The 25,289-nt window shown below is 38.9% G+C and overlaps 1 long non-coding RNA gene across 1 annotated transcript in view; it reads right to left on the bottom strand.

Annotated features, from left to right (window-relative positions):
• The window catches only part of LOC109078370, a 46,909-nt gene extending 22,090 nt beyond the window's left edge, over positions 1-24,819 (bottom strand). Inside the window, exon 1 of the long non-coding RNA XR_006155721.1 lies at positions 24,314-24,819. This is a non-coding gene — a long non-coding RNA (uncharacterized LOC109078370). The remainder of the gene's footprint in view (positions 1-24,313) is intronic.
• Positions 24,820-25,289: the final 470 nt, after the last annotated feature.

The following is a 25,289-nucleotide window of genomic DNA, read 5'->3' as shown; positions in this document are numbered from 1 at the left end:
CCGACAGACAGCCGCATGCAGAGAGAAGAAGAGTTTTATGTGAACCTTGCACTTTTTAATGACTTACTATCTGTACTTCACACTGAACTATGGAACAGCTTCGAGAACACTTGAAATTATAATGCACACGAAAACTTTTTGGTGCTTTATAATGTTTTTGTGCCTTTCGTGGGGGTCAACAATAACACAGAATAGTATACGCACAATATTGGATTTGGATCGGTCTCGTCTGACCGATACCTGAGTATCGGATCAATGCATCTCTAGTGCCTATGTGCACCAAGGCCTCAAACAGATCCATTGCATTGTAGATATCGCGGCCGTGGCTCACCAACTGATCCGCACTTCTCTTCATTACACCTCCAACCCCATCTGTCACCCCTTTACAATGGCTGGCCTCAAAGAAATTCCAAGTCCCAGCTTGGAATCCCTTTTTGTGGAGGAGGGGGGTGAAGAGGTAGAACTTCCCCTTCTTGGCGGTACTGCGTGCAAGGTCCATCGCTGAGGAAATGGACCACTGTGACAGCAGGTAAGAGGTTCTTGACATAGGACAAAATGGGGCTTAGATGTTTGCTGAAGCAAACTGGCTCAATGTCTGGTCCTACATATAAAACTCCAGTGTGCAGTGTTGCTTGATCATGGGATGCTCCAAAGTGCACTGCCTGGATCTCAGATGCATATTTACATATATAATTTTCAGAGAAGTCCACATGTATGATACATTAATTCTCAGCCATGTTCCTTTTCAGTTCCCTCTGTACTGTTGTCGGATGTTGAATGCATGGTGTTTGAATTTCAGAAGCATGTTGTTGAAGAGCTCGATGAGGTCATCTAGGGTGGTCTTGACCTTCTTGAAGGTTGTTTCAGTGTTCTCCTTTGTCTGTCCTTTTGTGTTCTCTGTGACCCACTGCATGTACAGTAGGTGGACATCCAAAACGTTACTTCTACCGCCGCTCGTACCGCCGCCGCGGCGTCTGCAAAGTGCATTTGCAGCTTTTGACCGCTGAGTGGCGCTTTAATCACAAGTTTTCAAACAAGCGCATCAAAGCACATTTTCGCAAATAGATGTCAGCTTTGCCTCACCGAAGTGTTATATTTGATTGCAGTCAGGTTAAATGAAAGAAAAAATATTTAATATTCACAGATGAAAGTTTAGTCCTTATGAAGATATGTGCGTTTCTTAGAACGAATTCAAGCAGGATAAATGTCAAGCCTATGAGGCCTGTGCTTATATTTTTTTCTACACCATATTTTAGATTTGACACATTTAAATAGTGTGGCAGTATTATTTATATAATATGAATTATGTGTTATATTATTAAAAAGAAATTGTGGTTTACTTTGCCTCGGAGCATTAAGAGTGGTAGCCTATTGTGAGCTAGGCTTGCGTGTTTTTTTTAATAATTTTCTTTATTCAGAGGTGGAAAGAGTACTGAAAATTTGTACTCAAGTACAAGTACAAGTAGTTGCTAAAATAATACTCAATTACAAGTAAAAGTACTGGTGTTAAAAATCTACTTAAGTAAAAGTACAAAGTACCCCTCTCAAAAACTACTCGAGTACTAATTACTTTTTACCGGTGATATTTACTTTGAATTAACATCAAATCCATTGAATCCAAATCAGAAATATGAATGGATCAAACACAGGCAATTTGTGTTTTATAGAAGTATAACACGTATAAGCCCAGTAATGTATGAATGGTTTAAATTATTTTTAAACATGTAATAAACAGTATGAACTTTTAACTGCAAACCAACAACTGGGCAAAGGCCTTAAAAACTCTAGGACATTTCACTTTCTGAACCTTTTGTTCAGTTTCAGCAGAAGCTGATTTTCAAAGTTCACAGAGTCTATCCGGCTTCGTTTGGATGTGAAAAGTAGACCTGCACAGCTTAAAAAGCCGCTCACATGCAGCAGAGGCAGGCAGAGCTGTGTTTAAACTTTCAGAGACAGCTTCTTGATTGCTGGGAAGGAATGAAGCAGCTCCATGTTGTCCGAGGGCACATGCAAGGTAACCATCAAGCTCAAATGGACTTGGCACCGTTTTGGAGAGTGGTCTGGAGAAGAAATCTTCATCATCAGATGACTCTCTTTGAAGTTCACCCTCATTCTTTGAAGTTTCAAGATGTTGTTTCAGGTATGTCAAGGCTGTAATTTGAAAAAAATTATTTAAATTTATGGGAGGAATTTTTGTAAACCCACACTTAAATTATCTAAATCACGTTTATACTTTAATAACAACATTTTAGGCCTGCCATGACAGATATGTTATAAAAGTATGCATGCTTATACAGGTGTGCAGTTAAAGACACAAATGAGATCATATAAATTTGAAATTACCAGCTTCTATAACATCTGCTCTGTCAGTCCAGGAGGTCTTGAACTTGGGTAAGAGGACTGCAGCAGCAGCCAATTCTGGATCCTCCATCATCTGTCCAAAACGCTTATGCAGGCCATTTTTGCAGGGCTCTGATGAGTGGTGTGCAGGTCTTGCTTGATATCTCTAGTCTGTTGAGTTTGGATAGAAGCTGGTGGATTACTGGCAGCAGCCATCCCATGTAAACACTGGACTCTGACTGGAGGATGTTTGAAGCTTTCATCAGTGGCTTCATGGTGATGCTATACTCCCGGAGGAATGCAACTTCTGCAGGACTCAACCTGGAAGATAAAACATGTTTATAACAAACAACTAAGCCACATCATGACTATAGGGAAAGACTGCATTCATGGTAACTAATATTACTCACATTTTCACCTTGAGTTCGTCACATACACCCCTAAGTGGAATCTTCACCTTTCTCATCAATGATGCGTATAATTCTTTCAGTGGCAAGACAGGTGGAATTCCAACGTGTTTGCATTGGGGCGAATGATCTGTAGCCCACACTTGTCCTCTACCACTTCACTAGCCAAATGAGATCGCCCAGTTTTGTTCCAAATGGCCTGGCATTTTGCAAATGTTGCACGAAAAAGGCCTCTTGTAGGTGTCATTCATGGCCTCTGCAAGGGAAGCATCAGTTGTTGCCACAAGATTTAGCAAGTGACATGCACATCGTTGATGAGGGGGTAGTTGATATTCCATACCAGAGTCTTCATCAAGGATTGTACTTGCATCATGATACTCAATATGGTCACTTGCGTCAAGAGCATCCATGTCTTCTTCATCGTCATCTACCTCTGCATCTTTCTGCATTCCGAACACATGGAAAGCTTTGAGGAAGTTGGATCCACTATCGGTTGTGGTCCTTACTACTTTGTCTCTAATCTTGTATTGACAATGGACATCATCAAGAGCACCAGCAATCACGTCAAATGTGTGAGACCCCCTTAATCTTTTGCATGCTAGTGCTGCAGATCTTCTTTCTAAGGTCTCCTCATTAATCCAGTGGCAAGTTACACCAAGGTAAACTTTTCTGATGAGCTGACCAACAATCTGTGGTGGTTGCAACAAATTTGGCTTTACCCAATTCTGCAATCAAAGTCTTCTTCATGTCGTCAGCAGCATCACAGATTCTGGTACGGACGGGGGGGATCTGGAGATGACTTTGGCTTGAGGTTGCAGTGTTGGTAATTAATTCTTTGAAAGCTGGCTGTTCTACCACTGTAAATGGCTGTACACTTTCACATATAAAATTGATGATTAGCTTGTCAACAGTTGTTTGAGGGACACGTTTGCTTTGCAGCTGCCAACATCACATCTGGTAACTTGGCTTGCTTACTTGATGAGAGCTTGTTTGGTGTGGCTGTGGTCTTACGTTGACTACGTGCTGCTGCTGTCACAATGTCATTGTACTGATCAATCTTTGATGGATGTTTTCCTCTGAAAAGATAAAGGAAGTATACAAAGGAAATTATATTACTTCATATCATTTCTTCATATAATTTTTATGGGAATCAAGTTATAAAAATGGTCTATTATTATTTATTATTAATGAATTATGATGCAACAGAAATAAGCTTGTTGGTTTTTTTTAATTATAAACAATTTTTTAAAAATATTTTTTTTTACATTTAAAAAAAGCTGACTTGACAAGAAAGCTTTCCAAAAGTACCCTACTAATATTTCAAAAGTTATCAGCATTTAGCACTGACACATGCGCAATCTAGACAGGCTGTCAATCAGTGCAGTTACACTGTTATGCAAGTGGGTCGCGGCAAGAGACTGTTTTTATTAAAGAGTCATTATTAGACCGTTTATTATAAGCATAAAACACGGATTCAAAATGAATTAAACAATTTGTTGACAATAACATAAAATTTAACTTTGACCGCCACTTTAAAAATGCTAAATCTTTTTTCACGGTCTATGTGCTCGTCACCTATAAACGCTGAAGCTCATGTTTTCAAGTGATGTTTTTAGTCAAATTATCGTGAGGTCTACCCAACATTAAAAACGAAAACAACTATCACATAAATATAGTTATAAGTCTTCTTACCATAATGTGTTTTTTTGAGATTAGAGGCTGAAGTCTTGTAAGCTGAAATCACTGCAGATGGCAAACCAAGTTTGCATTGCATTTGCACGCTGTCTCCTTTCCTTCCTCTGTATGTGAACAGCTCCTCCAGGTGGCGGCCATGGGCACTCATCATCATCCGGTATTTCTTCGGAATTTTCAATGAATCAGCGTCTCGAATTTCCATGTCCATAACGCCAAAGATATACTTTCTTTGATAACACTAAAATACACCTTCACAGTGAAGGACGTGCGAGGACGAATGGATCTCCAAAAACCGGGCTTTTTTCCCGGTCCAAATACAAGGGTTTTTATTGGCCCGCCCACGATCAGTTATTTCTATTGGATATCCAAATACTGGTCAAATATTTGAATATTAATTTAATTCAAATTGTACAAGTACTTAGTAACGAATGTGATTTTGTAAAGTAGCGAAGTACATTACTTAACTTAATTTGTACTTAAGTACAAGGAAAATTACAGACTTAAAAATATACTCATAAAAGTACAAGTACACGAAAAAACTACTTAATTACAGTAACGTGAGTAGTTGTAATTCGTTACTTCCACCTCTGTCTTTATTTTAGTAAAATGTGAGGCACTGAATAATATAGCTCCCATTATTTAGGCCTAATTAAAACAAGAAACGAATAAATTAAACCTGCACGATTTAACTAAATCATTGAAACTCTAAAGAATGGATGGATTAATGAAACGTCATCACTTATCAACAAAGTGCACACGATGAAAAAAAAAAAAAGAGCTTCATTAATTGACAACTTCAGTGATTTTAAATGGAGTCTTCTTTACTTGCTTTCATATAATTTAAGTAAAGTAAAAATAAATAAATAAAATAAATAAATTGCAGCCGCATTTAAATGCAGGTTTGTATAATATTCCGTAAAATATCAGTGCAAGATTTGCTCTGCATGATGCTGAGTGCACGCAGCATTTATTCTTATTTGTCTACATATTTTATCTTCATTACAAAATCTTGTTTGGTTTTATTTTGGATAATTGCATGTAAAAAATTATTTACTTTGTAATGCATATGCAAAATGTGAATTATTATTTATATTCAAGTGTTTGTGCAAAAATTATTAATGCGCATGCAGGACAAGGAGGCGCCCTCTAGATCACGTGATTTTTTTCCTAATAATGAAATAACTGAAAATGGTGGCGTCTCACATACATGAGAAATATATCTACAGAAAGCTTGAAATGTCTTTTAAACGAATCAATTCAAAACGAAAGCATTATTTAATCTGTGAAAGTTGCATTTCTCTTTAAAGGCCATGTGGAGAGAGTCAGCACTGTGAATTTCATCTTGCAGCCGAGAAGATAACATTTGTTTATTAATAAATAATTAAAATGTCTACTTTTTCATAATTATTAGGCTACTTCTGCCTGTGCTTTGTGACGAACTTAATGCATGTTCTTGAGCGTGGAATATATTAAGGCTGGATTATAGTTGTAAATTTAATATAAACCTGTGATTAGTTGAATAATGACAAATAAAGGACTAGTAACTAGAAAAATCTTACGTGGGAGGCAGACCTATTAAATACCCTCTAGACATCTCTGTTAAAGTTTTTAAAGAATTTTATACGTGTTTTCATAAATTCTTCTTTCAGAACGGTCAGTAATGGAGAGATGCCTTAACACTGATTTTTCCTCTGAAACACAAAAACGAAAATTGAAATAAAATAAATATTTTATGTTTTGAGAATGATTGGGCTCAACCCTCCCCGCGCGTTAGACACGCTGCCGAGCAGAGTATGAGCGGAGCGGAGTGATTCTGACTGGAGCAAGGAGCGGATTTTTTAAAAGTCAGGAGCGTCGTGGTTTTCACTCGCTCCAGCACCGCTCCATCACGAATACAATTCATGCCAACAGCCCGTAATATACCTGCATATTTAGCAAGAATTCACATGATATACATATTTAGCTATGGCTTGATGCACATAATCTCTCCGATCAGAAGACTATAATGACGGCAATAGTCAAGCGTTACAGGCTAGTTCTCAAGGAATTTGTCTCCCTTTTACTGATTATTTTCGGGTTAAAGCATGATTTAAACAGATACAGCACATTCACACTTAATGCATTCAAACAAATGTAATCTTACAGTAGGCTACTTCATCTGTATCTGATTTTGAATGAGCAGAAATCTGTAACAAATGCATCGATCTGTAGATAAAATAACTGACGAAAATGTAAACTGTTATTTTCATCACAAACAAAATTTGCACAGCAGAAAGCAGCAATTATACCTTTTAATGCTGACAATTTTATTAGTTTGGCGTTTGGTACAAAAGGTTTGCACACAATAGCCTAATCCCCTTTGAAACTCTCCTGTAATGTAATTTATTTATTTATTTTTATTTTATTTTTATAAGCTATTATGAACATAACATTTCAACTTTAGCCACGGAGTGAAGGCGGAGCAGTGTTTGGCCTGTCCTCCGTCCATGACACTGACTCACTGCGGAGCTGCCAGTTTTAATCTGAACAGCTCTTAACGCCGAGTGGATGGTTAGATGCATGATGGGCTAGTATTAAAAAATAATATATTTTTATATTAAAACTTGTTTTGAACAATTTCTTTGTCATTTGAATATTGATTTCAAGTAGGGAGGCAAAAAAAAAAATCGATTTAAATTGTAAATCGGATTTTTTTGTGAAAAAAATCGGGGATTTTTTTTTTAGGCCATAGGCCTATCGCCCCGCCCTAATGCAACAGTTTTTTTTTTTTTTTTTAAAGTTAAGGCAACTTCCTCTGAAATTAAGTTATAATAGCTAATAAACTTTTTTGCGCTATACAGTAGTCAACATTTGAAGTGGATCAAACCTTTCTTTAAAGTTGTCCTAAAACCTGTTCTGCAAGTTTGAAACCCTCATAAGACTGTCCATATGAAAGAGCAAGAAATTCACACCTTTATCTCGATCCCCACAAGCTATACAGAACTACCCCCCAGCCTCCTCCAGCTGAACTGAACTCGGTCTGTTTTTGGCTGTGAGGAACAGTGTGTTGTCATGTTACTGGGGTGAAACATGCCTGCACTCACAGCAGCCCTACTCTTTTTATTCATTATTTTCCCGCAGCCCATATTATTATTTTCACTAGACCAAAATAATAACAAATTATCAATTGATAATTAATCATTATTTTTGAGAAAATCATTATTTGTGAACGTAGGTGTTTGCGGAAGGCTTTAAGACCAAGCGGAATCCTCCGTAAGCTGCGCGCGGGACTCGCACAAACTGACCCAACATTTAGCAAGACAGGAAAACATTCAGTCTGCCTGAAGGAAGACGTATTTTAAGTTAATGCTGTTAAATAGAGAGTAAAAAAAAAAAAAAAAAATACAACTAGTGTAGGCTATTCTTAAACTTGGAGCTCATTATATTGAAGTACAAATCCAAACACCAGAAGCAACCTACACTCTCAGTGTTCTTTCACTCACAGTGTTCTTTCATTTTATTTATTTATTCACAGGCTATATGGTTGAAATAGTAATATTTCAGTTGAAAACTTTAAGTGCTATTGTTTAAAAAATGCATCAAATGTTTCATAGACCTTCAGTTGTCATGCTTTAAAATCCCATGCCATTTGTAATTTCACTGTATTTTAACCTCTTAAATTACTACCCCAGTTCTATAATGGTAAAATTTATTCAGACTGATGGCATTTTTTATGACATTATTTATTTTTATTTTTAGAATAGGCTAATTGTAACATAAATGGATGAATCAAAACAAATATAACTTTTTAACTGCAGGCAGATATAGGCCTATATTATTGTACATTACAAATATTTGGATCCCTTATTTTATTAAAGAATAAATACTTATTTTCTTCAAGAATAAACATTATAAATAAAAAATTAAAGAAAGAACATCTATTAGCCCTTATTTGTAGGTTGTAGGAGATATGCGAGCGATTCATAGATTTAAAGAAGAAAAAAGTGGGTGCTTGGTTTCAGAAAACGAATACAGCTCGTAAAAAATGCTATGATGAAAAAGTCATGCTAACTTAGTAATTCATAGAAATAATTTAATTAAAAATTTTTTTTTCGAGATTCAACTTGAATTTCAATACTATTAAACTGACTTTAAAATCTCAAGGAGTTTATAAGTTGAAACGGTAAAATGTCACAGTGCATGTTAAATAGCCTAAATGAACTTGTATCTTATATAGTATCCGAAGACTTGATTGCATGTTAGCATAAAACTAACAATATAATTTTTTTTTTTTTTTTTTTTAAATGAACAATTCCTGTATAAAATGTGACAGCAACCTTTATATCAGACATTTTGAAATCGTCCACAGCTGAGCATCGCGGGAGGCTTATTTTAAGTTATATTTGTTTGTTCACGAAGTGAATGTGATGCACAAAGTCATTTTCAGATGCAATGGAAAAATAAAGCTGGATAAAAACATACACGAAAAACACGCTAAAAAATAAATTACATTTGTGAGAGTTGCATTTTATTAAATTCAGAAATAATAACGGCAGGCCTAATAATGCTGTAGGCTAATGTACCAACAGGACATTTTTAGTTCCCTTCACTTTACAACAAATCCTTTAAATTTAAAAAAAATTATCAGAACAGAATAAGAATTACAAATATATAATTCTAATGGATAAATATAATTGCAGCAGGCTATATAATAATATATGGTTATAAACAACAACAAAAATAATAATAATTAAGAATAATTTAAAGCGATACATAATGTTGGTCTTATCTCTCTCATTCGGGACAAATCCAAACATGTTGCCCATTTGAAGCTAAACTCTTATTCATTAGGTAAAATAGGCTTTGGATTTCACACGTGTTTCAGTATCGACGAAAAAAAAAAATAATCATAATGAGCAAAAATATGCCAAAGTGGAGCACTGCTCGCGCCGCATGGCTCGGTGAAGGACTGCTGTTTCCAATGAATATGTGCGCGTGAGGCACCGGCGCGATCAAAGTCACAATTCACAATTATTGGTCACACAGTAAAGGCATAATTCAAAAATGCAACGTGTTAGCAGTTTGAAAAATCAAGTATAATAACAGAGTTAATAAGAATTATTTGTAAATGCCCGTTATTTGTAATTATTATTTGTAAATGGAGCGTTCTCATTTCGCTCTGCAAATGGAACCTGAAGATTATTATTATTATTATTATTATTATTATTATTATTATTATTATTTTTAAACCAAGAATGAACTGAAATGAAAACATTTTAATCCGTATATATATGTATGTATATATGTATATATATATGTAATGACTGTTTAAAAACAATAGCATGCATAAGAGCCTTTGTGTAAAGGTTTTTTTTTTATTTTTTGATGAGTAGACTGTAGCCTAAGACTATCCTATTTTTTTATGGCTTTTAAGGATGTTATAATGTATATTATAATGTTATTGTTGTTTTACGTCTTCCTTTCATTTTACAATTACATTCAGTTCGCAATCCGTCCCTTTGCGCCACCTGGCGGTAGTTTCGTGAATGATTTTAACACGCAATTTGCAGTTAACGCCACGGCCCTGCGGCGGCATTACCCATTTTGGTTGTCTACCATCTGTATGCCACCTGGGTGGAGCCTTGTAGTTTTTTCCCTATATAACAGTTTTTAGCAAAACAAAACTATGAAACCTGTAGGTCCAATTTGGCTGGGAACAAGGACAATGACAGGATTTGATATTTTCAAAAGTGTTTTTAATAAATTAAAAAATATGTGAGAACCTAATGAATGACATTTTCCTTTACAGAACAACTCACAGAAATCAACCATCAGTCAGTTTTCGACATTTTTTGGATTTAATGCTTTTTCACTGTATCAGGTCAAGGACAGGTAATGTACATTTCTGGTAGAATGTCCCATATATATATAAATACACGGATTAAATTCCTTCAGGTTCCATATGCAGAGCGAAATGAGAACGGTCCAGCATTTAGAAATAATTCTTATTAACTCTGATATTAATCTTGATTTTTTTTAACAGTTTGCATTTTCGTATTATGCCTAATTAATAATTACTGTGTGACCAAAAATGGAGTATTATCTGTTTCAGCTGTTTGATCGCGCTGGTGCCTCATGCGCACATATATATTTATTAGAAACAGCAGCCGTTCACCGAGACATTCGGCGTGAGCAGTGGTCCACTTTGGCATATTTTTGCTCATTATGATTTTTTTCTATCGATACTGAAACACACGTGAAATACAAAGCCTATTTTACCTAATGAATAATAGTTAAGCTTCAAAATAGGCAACTTTACGAATATGGAAACGTTTGGATTTGTCCCGAATGAGAGAGGTAAGCCAAACCTTACCTTATGTTTCGCTTTAAATTATTATTTTTACAGCTAATCCTATATTATTATATACTGCAATTATATTTATCCATTAGAATTATGTATTTTTAATTCTTGTTCTGTTCTGATAGTTAAATTTAAAGGATTTGTTGTAAAGTGAGGGGAACTAAAAATATCCTGTGACTTATACATGACTAATTTCCAATGACTTATACATGACTAATTTTTTCCCCTCTTTGTAAAAACATGCAGCAAATGAAATAGGTGATTAATTGGTTAAAATGGTTACTGTGGGTTAACAAATTTGTACGCTCTGGCGCAGAACCTGTCTTCCACGTTGCTCAGCTGTGGATGATTTAAAAATGTTTGATATAAAGGTTGCTGTCCCATTTTATACAGGAATTGTTAATTAAAAAAAAAAATCTAATTATATTGTTAGTTTTATGCTAACATGCAGTCAAGGTCTTCGGTTACTATACAAGATACAAGTTCATTTAGGCTATTTAACATGCACTGCTACATTTTACCGTTTCAACTTATAAACTCCTTGAGATTTTAAAGTCAGTTTAATAGTATTGAAATTCAAGTTGAATCTAGTATAAAAAAAAGCTTTAAATTGCTTAAATTATTTCTATGAATTAAAGTAGCGTAACTTAAAAATATGTTATCTTGACAGTGTGATAATGAGCTGTATTCGTTTTTGATTTCGGAAACCAAGCACCCACTTTTTTCTTTATTAAATCTATTGTTTGCTCGCATATCTCCTACAAATGAGTTCTTTGTTTTTTTGAGGAAGGTGCCAGTGTAAGGGGAGTCAAAAGATAATTACATCATCATTAGGTTTGCCAATTAACTTCAGAAATGGAAAATAAGGGCTAATTGTAATTCTTTTCCAAAAGTGTTTAATGTTTCTCTTTTATTCTTTAAGAAAATAGTGTTTATTATTGTTTAAGATAATTATTTATTATTTAAGTATTTGTGGTGTTATATAATGTAGGCCTATATCTGCCTGCAGTTAAAAAGTTATCAGAAATAATCATATTTGTTTTGCTTCACCCATTTATGTAGGCTACAATTATTCTAAAATAAATAAATAAATAAATATTTTCACAAAAAATGCCATCGGGCTGAGTAACTTTTATTCAAATACCATTATAGAATTGTGACTTTACAAGGTTAGTAATTTAGGAGGTGAAAATACTGTGATATTACAAATGACATGGAATTTTAAAGCATAACAACTGAAGGTTTATGAAACGTCAGTCAATAAAGAATTTTTTAAACAATGGCACTTAAAGTTTTGAACTAAAACATTATTTCAACCATATAGCCTGTGAATGAATAAAATGCATACTTTTCAATGAAAGAACACTTAGAGAGTGTAGGTTGCTTCTGGTGTTTGGATTTGTACTTCAAATCTAATGAGGTCCAAGTTTAAGAATAGCCTACAGTAGTTCTACACTAACTCTCTATTTAACAGAATTAACTTACAGTGAAATACGTCTTCCTTCAGGTAGACTGTATGTTTTCCTGCCTTGCTAAATGTTGGGCTCATGATCAGTAAGTTGTATTCGCTCAAACTGATTTTGTAAAATAAAAACTTGCTGACGGTGAAGCTGTGTCAGTTAGAGCTTGCGCTCGCTGTGAAGCGGGAGCAGCTGGCAGAGGATTCCGATTGGTCTTAAAGCCTTCCTCAAACGCTTGCAGTGCAGGTTTAGGCAAAGTAGGACAAATGCCTCATTTGGTTTGGCTTTTGTAATAAGAAACTGTCCCGAGACATCATGTAGGCCTAATTATTTTTAGTTTCATTACTGGGCAATTCATTACTGATGTGACATTCGCAGTCAAAACCTGGGGCTGGATTCACAAAAATCTTCTTAAGAAATAAGTTAAGAAATTTCTTAAGATAAATTCCATGAAGTTCGTAATAATGTTCTTAAGTGTAAAAAAACTCTTAATAAGTTCTCAAATATATTCTTAGGAACACCTTATTTTTTTCTTATCTGAATGAATATACGATGCACAGATAAACTCACACTTTGTCTTTTTGCACTTCCTGCAGATTATCCTAATAATCGTAAGCAAGCACACTATTTTCGTCGTGACTTTGACTGGCGCTCAGCTTCACGTTTTTAATGATGCGTGTTTTTAAACAGTTACTTTTAAAATAGTCTGTCTCAAGCTGCAGCAATATGTTTCATTCATTTTTGTGCTCTCATCTGAGTGAACGCTTCCGCTATGTGTGTCCGCGCTTCTACAGCAAATACGTCCTGCACGTTCATATGCGCTGAATACTGCCAGAGATTGTGTCGTATTTATAAGCTAAAATTAAAAGCGTTCAATTAAAGCTCCCTATAATCTGACTCGATTTAGAATTGCTACTGAGTTTTGAAGTCAACAAAAAGTAGCGTCACACATAGGCTAATCATGACCGATCATTGTTTATATTATTAGTAATCGCTGTCACTTCAGAAAACTCGTGCACATCCCTATTAATAGTCCTACTATGTATTATATGTAGCTGCTGTTGTAATGCTTATATGTAACTATTAATTTGAAATAACCCAATAAATTCATTAAATAATTCTTACTGTCTGGGGCTGTCCTAAATTTTAGAAGTTATTTACAGTGATTTTTAAGAAGATTCTTTAAAGAATTTGAATATTCTTAAGATGAATTTTTGGGAATACAAACTATTTTAAACTTTTTTCTAAAGTTCAAAAATAAGAAGAAAATGGCAGTTAAGAAGACATTTCTTCTTAAGAATGTTTCGTGAATCCAGCCTCTAAAGAATAAATCAGTGGATCTGTAGCCATTACTCAATTTAATGTTTTAGTAAATTAATTAAAATTTTAGGTGTTAAACATTTCTTAATGAGTTGTCCTGACATCTTAATGTTGATAATTACATCAGCATAATACTGTGTGAAACTTCAACTTACATCTCTGTGTTAGTTTGTTTAAAACATTATTTAAGTTGTACTAACTCAATGTAATTGATTTCAGGTTCCCAGCATGCTTTGCATGTGACTGAATAAAGAGCGGTAATGTAGAAATAAACTCATATTTTATGCATTTCTATTCAAGATCAGAACAGGAGAAGATTTATTAATGTTCAGTGTTTGGTTCTTTTAGTATTTAAAAATGTTTTTGTTATGTTGGTGGTTTTTATGAGATTACCATTGTGCTGAAGAGTAGAGCGTTTGCTTAGGTTGAAAACAAACTCATTGGGCATTGTCTTATATGCTGTTTCAATCAGAAGGCATTTGGTTGAAAATGATAAAAAAAAAATTGGTTTCCTTGCAGCATTATGTATTGTTTTATCAAAAAATAATATTTTAGTTGTTTCTGTAACCAGTGTCCATGATTGAATAAATTTAAAACAATATGAAAAAGCAACTTAGAATAGCTTAGTTAGAACAACTGTGTTGTTGACTACTGTATAGCGCAATATAGTTTATTAGTTATTATAACTTAATTTCAGAAGTTGTCTTAACTCCAAAAAAAAAAAAAAATGATGCAAACTATTGCGTAAATTTTTTTTTGTTGCGTCCAAACAATATTTTGTGAAAGTGAAAGTGAGTGTGTAATATAAATTCTCACAAAATGTATTCATTACCAATATATTGAACCATTTCTTTATGTTTTTCTAAATCCCAAACAGAGTCCAGACATCAGTAAAGTATCCTTCTATGAACATGTTTTATAGGCTATTTTAGATTTGGGAAATACACATGCGTTACAGACGTGACAAAAAAGACCAGAGATTTTGGGAGACAAATAGGGGTGTCGCAATAAACCGGTATTGATGATAACCATGATATTCAAAGCAACAATTATCGATATCTTGTTAATTTTAGTGTGTGACGATATACCACAATATTTAAAATGAACAGTTCTCTTATGATAACAGCACATGTAAATACTCCAGCGCCAGTACCTGGTTGAGCTCCCAGGTGGCAGTATTGTGCCTTAACGCTGACACCTGTCACACAAGAAGAAGACGCCGCGCTGACAGATACTCCGAGGAATGCCATGTTCAGCAGAGTAAGCTGCCATTATTTTACTAGTCATAGAATGGGAAACGTTAAATTAACCTGTTAACAGTGGTTCCTCTTCAGGGGGTGTTGTTGTGTTGAACGCTTTGGTGTATGGGTGTGGTATGTGTGTATTTTATTATCGTGTGTAATCAGTCCAATGGAAGAGCGTGACGTAAGTGACCAGGAAGCTATAAAAGCACGTGCCGCGCAGCTGGCGTTAGCTTCGCGTCTTCAGCAAGCACTCTGTGTGTGAATGTCCTCAGTTTGTCTTGTGAGTTTGTCTTGTGAGTCTTATTTACTGTTACTCTGTCCAGTAGAGCTCCAAGTCATGTCTAAGAGCAAGGCGAAAACAAAGCATTTAAAAGGTTAATCCGGATCGCGTTTCAGGTTGTGTGTTCCTCCCTGCCCGCGATATATAACGAGTGGGGATACACACAGTCTGTGCGTGGTCTGCCTGGGTTCAAAGCACGCTGAGTCGGCTCTCGAGGGGGCTGATTTTCCGCACTGCGAGAGAATGTTGGTGTGGCTGCTTCGTTCCCGGAGGGCTCTCTTCGAGGAGGGAGCCTTCGCCAGCGTTCCCCGCGGTGCCGGCCCTGCTTCTGCTGAGGCAGAATGGCAGCTGCACTCGTGAGGTTCGCAAGTGGATCTGGCAGAGGGAATGGAGACGGGTGAGTCCCTATCTCCTTCCACTTCTGCCAGATCCGGTGCCCAATCTCTGGAGTCGGAAGCACGCTCTGCGGTTCCTTCCACCCAGGGAGAGGGATCGACACTCCGCCTCTCGTCCTCCGAGGAGGTTGATGTGGAATCTGTCGATAGGGATTCGCCACCCAACTCGCCGCGGTATGAGGAGCTCTTAGAGGTGGTGACTCGCGCGGTGGCCAAATTAAGCATCGATTGGCCCGCCGAGAAAACAACTGAACCGCAGAAAAGCAAGCTCGATTGCGGGCGAGTCAACCACCTCCTAGCCGGGGCCATCCGTTTTTTCCCGATCTGCAGGAAGAGATCGCTAGATCGTGGAAATGCCCGTTTTCAGCCCGCCTCTACATCCCTTCGTCAGATTACTACGGCAATGTAGTGGGGATGGGAGAGCACGGCTACAGAGCGATGCCTCTGGTGGAACAGACGCTCGCAAGCTATCTGTCCCCCGGTACTGCATAGTCTCTGAAGGCCCCGGCGTTGCCCTCCCAAGCCGCTCAGAACAACATCGGCTTTGGTGGGCAAAGGGTATGCGGCAGCAGGTCAGGCTGGTGCGTGTCTGCACACCATGGCGGTGTTACAGGCGTACCAAGCCGACCTGCTTAAAGAGTTAGACGAGGGAGAAGAGATCAAGTCCCATGATATTTCAGAATTAAGAAGGACCGCTGATCTCTCCCTCCGCGCCACCAAAGAGACCGCCCGAGCGATTGGGCGGTCTATGGCAGCTATGGTGGCCACGGAGAGACACTTATGGCTGACCCTGTCCGAAATGAAAGAGCGGGACAAGGTCTGCCTTATGTATGCCCCAATCCAGCCTTCTGGCCTGTCCGGCGACGCAGTCAGCACTGTCGTCGACAGGTTTCAGGAGGCCCACAAACAGGCGGCGGCGTTCCATAAGTTCCTCCCTCGTCACTCTCTCGGGGCATCTGGGTGGGAGGTGCCCCAGCTGCACCCTAGTTCCTCGTACCGCAAGGCCCAAAAACAGAGCGTCGCTCTCGGCCGAGGTCTTCTAGGCCCAAACAAGATCTAAGGGCAGTCATCGAAGCTAAGAAGTCCTCGGCCAAGAAGCCCTAACGCCAGAAGCCCAGGGCTTCAGAGGGCAGCCTCTGCTGGGGTAGGGTGGTGTACACCGCAGTACACGGTGCCCGTCTCGCCTCAGCGCCCTCTGGGGGCCGATCTGCCAACCCTGCCAGTGTTCCAGGGCGCAGCGGTCCCCAGCGAGCATCGTTCTCAGTATCTTCTGCCCGTGCGCGTAGCGGGGCTGAGACGCTCGCCACCCCTGCGGGGGCCTCTTACACCAGAGGTCAGTCTCGAGAGACTGATTCCCTTAGTAGATTATTTGGCAGCGTGGAAACTACTGCCAAATGTATCTCAATGGGTCCTGCACACAGTAGAAAAAGGCTACCGTATTCAGTTCGGCTCTGCACCACCGATGTTCAACGGGGTTACTCCGACGATAGTTGGCCCCGAGCAGGGTCTGGTTATGGAACAGGAAGTGAAAACCCTATTAGAGAAGGAGGCCATCGAGGTGGTCCCTCCTCAAGACAGGAAATCTGGGTTTTACAGCCGGTATTTCATAGTTCCAAAGAAGGATGGGGGGTTGCGTCCGATCATAGACCTGCGGGTCTTAAATCGATCAGTTATGAGATTGAAGTTCAAAATGCTCACGATCAAGCATGTTGTAGCTCAGATCAGGTCTGAGGACTGGTTTGTCACAATAGATCTCAAAAATGCATACTTCCACATATCCATCCTTCCACAACACAGGAAGTTTCTGAGGTTCGCTTTCGGGGGCGAAGCCTACCAATATCGAGTACTTCCCTTCGGCCTTGCACTCTCACCCCGCACGTTCACAAAATGTGTAGATGCGGCTCTGGTCCCCCTGCGCATGCAGGGCATCCGCATTCTCAACTATATCGATGATTGGTTGATTTTAGCTCAGTCGGAACAGATTGCGGCTTGGCATCGAGATGTTGTTCTCGCACATATGGGGGAGCTGGGTTTGAGACTGAACGCCAAGCAGAGTGTACTTTCTCTAGTTCAGAGAACCACCTATCTAGGCGTAGTATAGGATTCGACCGCGATGCAGGCATGATTGTCCCCTGCTCGTATCAAGTCGATCCTCATCTCAGTCGAGAGAGTCAAAGAAGGCCAATCACTCACTGTCAAACAATTTCAGAGATTGTTGGGTCTGATGGCAGCTGTGTCCAACGTGATACCTCTTGGCCTGCTGTACATGATACCCCTACAGTGGTGGCTCAAGACCAAGGGATTTTCCCCGAGGGGCAATCCACTTCGAACTATCAAGGTTACGCGGCGCTGCCTCCGTGCCTTAGACATGTGGAAGAAACTTTGGTTCTTGAATCAGGGCCCGGTGCTGGGAGCTCCTGGTCGCCGTGTAACACTAGCGACGGATGCATCCCTCACTGGTTGGGGTGCGGTCATGTGTGGCCACCCTGCCCGTGGTCTGTGGAGCGGTCGCTATCTGACATGGCATATCAATTGTCTAGAAATGCTAGCAGTTTATCGTGCACTGAAGCACTTCCTCCCAGACCTAAGGGGTCACCATGTGTTGGTACGCACCGACAACACATCGGTGGTGTCTTACATCAACCACCAGGGAGGTCTGCGTTCGCGCCCCTTGTACAAGCTGGCGCACCAGATTGTTGTGTGGTCCCAGGACAAACTCCTCTTACTCAGAGCAGTGTATATTCCTGGGAAATTGAATGCGGGAGCAGACATACTGTCGAGGCAGGGGCCGAGGCCCGGGGAATGGAAGCTTCACCCCGAGGTGGTGGAGCAGATATGGAGAGTATTTGGCAGAGCTCAAGTAGACCTCTTTGCGACTCAAGAGACATCACAATGTCCCCTTTGGTTCTCTCTAGTTCATCCAGCTCCTCTGGGACTGGACGCTATGATACGGGACGGGGTCCGTCTGTTATTAGTAGCCCCGTTCTGGCCGGGCCGAGTATGGTTCGCAGATTTGGTCTCGCTCCTCGACGGCTCTTAGTGGGAGGTACTGATCAGGACAGACCTACTCTCACAGGTGCAGGGCACAATAATTCACCCTTGCCCGGAGTTGTGGAAGCTGTGGGTGTGGCCCGAGGGGGCACAACTATTAGCATCCGGTCTCTCAACCAAGGTTGTTGAGACCCTCCTCCAATCCAGAGCTCCCTCAATGAGGAAACTGTACGCCCTGTGGTGGAAACTCTTCACCTCATGGTGCAGAAACCGCCACCTAGACCCAGCAAACTGCCCAGTTGGTACAGTTCTGGAGTTCCTACAGGCCAGGCTCTCTGCAGGGTTGACCCACTCCACGTTGAAGGTCTACGTGGCGGCCATTGCGGCCTACCACGCCCTTCTCGATGGTCAGTCTTTGGGAAGACACCCCTTAGTTACACGTTTCCTCCGTGGTGCGCTGAGGCTGAGACCTCCAGTACGATCCCGTATTCCCCCATGGGACTTGGTTGTGGTGTTAGAGGCATTGTGCAAACCTCCGTTTGAGCCTATTCAAGATATTTCAGACAGACATCTGACACTTAAAACCGCCTTTCTGTTGACCTCTCTGAGAGAGTAGGAGATTTGCAGGCCCTCTCAGTGGCCCCTACCTATCTTGATTTTGCACCTGGCATGACCAAAGCGTTCATATACCCTTGAGCGGGATATGTTCCTAAGGTTCCCTCTGTCACACCACAACCTGTAGTGCTGCAGGCCTTCTGTCCTCCTCCCTTTCGGGAGCCCAACCAAGCGAAGCTAAATTGTATGTGTCCAGTTCGAGCACTGGACACATACGTCCACAGAGCTGCCCTGTGGAGAAAAACAGACCAATTGCTTGTATGCTACGGTCCCCCCAAGAGGGGTTCTCCTGCTTCTAAGCAGTCTATTAGTCGTTGGATAGTCGAGGCTATCAACGCCACCGAATCCTCTGGTCTTCTCCCGCTGCTGGGAGCCAAGGCTTGGGGTATGGCGGCCTCCAAGGCCTTCTTAGCAGGTGTATCCATGCTGGACATCTGCAATGCTGCGGGGTGGTCCACGCCCTCTACTTTTGCAAAATTTTATGGCTTAGACATGCCAGTCACTCCAGGCACTTCTGTCCTCTCGTCCTAAGTTGTGCTCTTCGGATACACACTAGGCAGGGGTTTGGTAGTCTGGCAGCGTTGGTACTCGTTCCCTAAAGCGTTTCGACACAGCTCGAGTTCCTGAAGAGGAACGTCTCTAGGTTACGTATGTAACCCTAGTTCCTCGAGGGAACGAGACGCTGCGTCTCGGAGCCATACCCCCGGCACCCCTGCCGGCGCTTGCTGGTACTCGAAGCTAACGCCAGCTGCGCGGCACGTGCTTTTATAGCTTCCTGGTCGCTTATGTCACCCCGCCCGTGACGTCACGCTCTTCCATTGGACTGATTACACACGATATTCAGAGTCGCTCAGGCTAGACGCGTTCCCCAAAGCGTTCGACACAGCGTCTCGTTCCCTCGAGGAACTAGGGTTACATACGTAACCTAGAGACATTTTCTGTGTTCATATATTTAAGTAAAGGATGATTATTTTAATAAGTACTGCATTTTCTTTACTTGTCTTATTTTTGTATTTGCAATCAATACGGCCTGTGCGTAGTAACACTTTATTTCTTTGTTCAAATCTATTAAGTTACACGATTAAAACTTGAAAAACTGAGCGACCACATTGCTACATTAAACTCTGTAAAATGTTAAGTTTGTCGCAGTGCCATGCACTTAATGCCTCTTCTGCTGTCATTAGTTAACATATATAAATAACATAAATAATAATGAACAATATTTCCACAGCATTTATTAATATTAGTTCATGTTAATTTCAGCATTTACTTATGCATTATTAAAATCACAAGTTGTGTTTGTAAACATTAAAGCACTATGAACTAACATGCACAATGAATGACACTCTTTTTATTAACATAAACAAGGATTACTAAATTGTGTAATGTATTGTTCATTGATGTTAGTTAATACATTAATGTTAGCAAATGACATCTTATTGTAAAGTGTTACCAGTAATATTTATTCTTCATACTGTTGAACTTGACAGTTTTTTTTTTTCTCTTGTTATTTCATTTCAAAGACAGAGAAAGCCAGAGTCTTGTGCCCTGCATTTATCAGTATCATTGTGTTCGTTGGGTGAAAAAGAAAAACTCAATAAACAAAGTAAAAAATTATTTGATATCTTTCCCCCCAAGGTTTCTATAGATGTCACAATATATCGACATTGTGAATTCTTATGGCCACAATAACCGTGATATGAAAACTCTAATATTTTGACAGTCATAGATAACATTTTGTAGACTTTATGTGATTTAAAATGCACAAACCAGAAGCAACAATATCTGCAGAGAAGGGCTGGCCATTCTCAAAACATAAAATATTAATTTTATTAAAATTTTCGTTTTTGTGTTTCAGAGGAAAAATCAGTGTTAAGGCATCTCTCCATTACAGACCGTTCTGAAAGAAGAATTTATGCAAACTTGTATGAAATGCTTTAAAAACTTTAACAGAGAATTCTAGAGGGTATTTAATAGATCTGCCTCCCACGTAAGATTTTTCTAGTTACTAGATATTCATTTGTCATTATTCAACTAATCGCACATTTATATTAAATTTACATCTATAATCCATAATGAGCCTTAATATATTCCATGCTCAAGCACACGCATTAAGTTTGCCCCAAAGCACAGGCAGAAGTAGCCCAATTATTGTGAAAAAGGAGAAATTTTAATTTTTTATTAATAAACAAATGTTTTCTTGTCGGTTGCAAGATGAAATTCACAGTGCAGACTCTCATCTCGACAGGATACTGTACGCGCCTTTAAAGAGAAATGAAACCTTCACAGATTACATAATGGTTTCGGTTTGAATTGGTGAGTTTAAAAGTAGACATTTCAAGCTTTCTGTCAATATATTTCTCATGTACAGTCGTGGCCAAAAGTTTTGAGAATTACATTAATATTGGAAATTGGAAAAGTTGCTGCTTAAGTTTTTTTTAATAGCAATTTGCATATACTCCAGAATGTTATGAAGAGTGATCAGATGAATTGCATAGTCCTTCTTTGCCATGAAAATTAACTTAATCCCAAAAAAAACCTTTCCACTGCATTTCATTGCTGTCATTAAAGGACCTGCTGAGATCATTCCAGTAATCATCTTGTTAACTAAGGTGAGAATGTTGACGAGCACAAGGCTGGAGATCATTATGTCAGGCTGATTGGGTTAGAATGGCAGACTTGACATGTTAAAAGGAGGGTGATGCTTGAAATCATTGTTCTTCCATTGTTAACCATGGTGACCTGCAAAGAAACGCGAGCAGCCATCATTGCGTTGCATAAAAATGGCTTCACAGGCAAGGATATTGTGGCTACTAAGATTGCACCTAAATCAACAATTTATAGGTTCATCAAGAACTTCAAGGAAAGAGGTTCAATTCTTGTAAAGAAGGCTTCAGGGCGTCCAAGAAAGTCCAGCAAGCGCCAGGATCGTCTCCTAAAGAGGATTCAGCTGCGGGATCGGAGTGCCACCAGTGCAGAGCTTGCTCAGGAATGGCAGCAGGCAGGTGTGAGCGCATCTGCACGCACAGTGAGGCGAAGACTTTTGGAAGATGGCCTGGTGTCAAGAAGGGCAGCAAAGAAGCCACTTCTCTCCAAAAAAAACATCAGGGACAGATTGATCTTCTGCAGAAAGTATAGTGAATGGACTGCTGAGGACTGGGGCAAAGTCATATTCTCCGATGAAGCCCCTTTCCGATTGTTTGGGGCATCTGGAAAAAGGCTTGTCCGGAGAAGAAAAGGTGAGCGCTACCATCAGTCCTGTGTCATGCCAACAGTAAAGCATCCTGACACCATTCATGTGTGGGGTTGCTTCTCATCCAAGGGAGTGGGCTCACTCACAATTCTGCCCAAAAACACAGCCATGAATAAAGAATGGTACCAAAACACCCTCCAACAGCAACTTCTTCCAACAATCCAACAACAGTTTGGTGAAGAACAATGCATTTTCCAGCACGATGGAGCACCATGCCATAAGGCAAAAGAAATTTTGGGTCCATGGCCTGGAAACTCCCCAGATCTTAATCCAATTGAGAACTTGTGGTCAATCCTCAAGAGGCGGGTGGACAAACAAAAACACACTAATTCTGACAAACTCCAAGAAGTTATTATGAAAGAATGGGTTGCTATCAGTCAGGATTTGGCCCAGAAGTTGATTGAGAGCATGCCCAGTCGAATTGCAGAGGTCCTGAAAAAGAAGGGCCAACACTGCAAATACTGACTCTTTGCATAAATATCATGTAATTGTCGATAAAAGCCTTTGAAACGTATGAAGTGCTTGTAATTATATTTCAGTACATCACAGAAACAACTGAAACAAAGATCTAAAAGCAGTTTAGCAGCAAACTTTTTGAAAACTAATATTTATGTAATTCGCAAAACTTTTGGCCACGACTGTATGTGAGACACCCCAATTTTAAGTTATTTCATTTTCAGGAAAAAAATCAAGTGATCGAGAGGGTGCCTCCCTGTCATGCATGCGCATTAATAATTTTCACACAAACACTTGAATATGAATAATAAAAGAGCACATTTCTTTTCGGTTACAGTACGGGATCAGCATTTAAAAATAATCTTCACAAGTCTACAACCGAGACACATGCAGTTATAACCTGTAAATTGAAAGCTATTTGACGTTTTAAAATGATCTAATGCCGATGTCGCTCCAAATCATTGATTAGTTGTTCTTGATCAAGATTAAATGGATGGATGACTCTTATAAACTTGTTTTAATAAATCTCTTTTACATTAAATAATAAAGATATAAAGCAGGTTAAGTTAAATGTTATTGTAAAAATAATTATAAAATGCTATAGACCGCGAATAAGATGGAAGTTTCACATTTTGCATATGCATTACAAAGTAAATCATTTTTTACATGCAGTTATCCAAAATAAAACCAAACAAGATTTGTAATGAAGATAAAATATGTAGATAAATAAGAATAAATGCTGCGAGTCGCAATCAGCATCATGCGCGCCGGGCAAATCTTGCACTCTGATATTTTAAGGAATATGATACACACCTGCATTTGAATGCGGCTGTATTAATCACTGAAGTTGTCAATTATTGAAGCTCTTTTTTACATTGTGTGCATTTTGTTGATTATAATGAGAGAACTTGAGTTTAAACATGAAGACGTTTTATTAATCAGTCCATTCTTTAGAGTGTCAGTGATTTAGCTAAATCGTGCAGGTTTAATTTATTCGTTTCTTGTTTTAAGTAGGCCTAAATAATGGAAGCGAAATTATACAGTGCCTCACTTCTGTGCTCCTATTGGCCAGTGTCACAGATGTGATGGAAATTGTTGTGTACGACGGGAAAAACAATTAAACATGCTAGTCTTTCTGTGCTGATGTTGTGAAGCATCGCAGAGGCGTCGTGCACTATGACACACTACATGAGATGAAACGATTGAATTGTGCGTCCCAATACCCATTGTTGTTTATCCCCACGACACCCTATGTCAAGCAGATCATAGCAAATTCTGGCTTTAATCGTGTAGTCGGAATGGAGCTTTATGGTTACTTGCATGTAATTATGCATAATTTATTGTTATTATAATAGTATAATAGTAATTAAAATAAAGTGTTACCAGACACACATAAAAAAGGCCTAGATAAATAAAGGCTGTGTGGATAAAAAAAGTGATGGTACACTGTTTTCCTACTTATTTGTAGTAATAACAATTTACAGCTGTGCTGTAATATTAACAAAGGGATTACTTACCTTCACGAGTTTGTCCAAAAGAGTAGTGTAGGAAACATATGGTGGGGATATTACAGAATTGTATAATCAAGGCATGACCCCATCGTCCATTCAGATGTTCATTAAAATTGGAAGCTAAATTCAAAATAGATTACAAAATACATACAGCAGTTTATATACATTTCATCGTTATGAATATCTGTAATAGTCAAATTATTTTTTCTTCCCTTCAGCAACAATAAAAAAATCACAATCTAAAACTAGTCTTAAGAGTCTTTTTATATATTTAAATATAATTTTATTCCAACTATACGCAATCTTCCTCCTCTTTTCCCCATTTCATCTCTTCTTCCTCTCTCTCTCAGCCATGCCCCTTTCATCATGAATTGTGTGATATGTGAGCACATTAGACAATGTTATATAGAAATATAACTATATACTGTACATACACATGAAAACACTGTAAAGGCACAGAATAAATGAAATACACTACTGTCAAAACAATAATTTAGTGGCTATAGCCCCCCATCAAATCAAATTCTTTTTTTTTTCTCATGTACTGTACTGCATTTATGGCAAGAATCAAGAAGGTGGCACCAAACAGTGTTACAATTAATTCTCTTACCCTCTGAAACAAAATTGCAGTGCACTGGCATATCAAGGGTGGGGTGGGGGGGGGGGGGTGGTAGGGGGTGTAAATTTACCCAACTCATCATAACTAAGTTTAACTACAGGCTTTATTTCTTTTTTAGACCTAATTTCTCTAGCAGGCTCTAGACCATTTGGATTGTTTTCACCATCAGCTTCTTCAAGAAAAGGCAAGTTATTCCTTTCTACCACTGTAGTGCTAAGTCTTTCAACTTCTTGCATTGTTTTGTTGACATGTCTTTTCCCTTCCATAATATCACCAACATAGAATCATCCTGCCCAGAATCTTCAAACAGAGGGTATTAATTTTTTCTCAATGTTGTCACAGTTCTTGGGTGTATGGAATAAA

The sequence above is a fragment of the Cyprinus carpio genome, chromosome A3 (assembly GCF_018340385.1).
Source record: "Cyprinus carpio isolate SPL01 chromosome A3, ASM1834038v1, whole genome shotgun sequence".
NCBI classification, from domain to species: Eukaryota; Metazoa; Chordata; class Actinopteri; order Cypriniformes; family Cyprinidae; genus Cyprinus; species Cyprinus carpio.
This window is presented reverse-complemented; position numbering and strand designations above follow the sequence as displayed.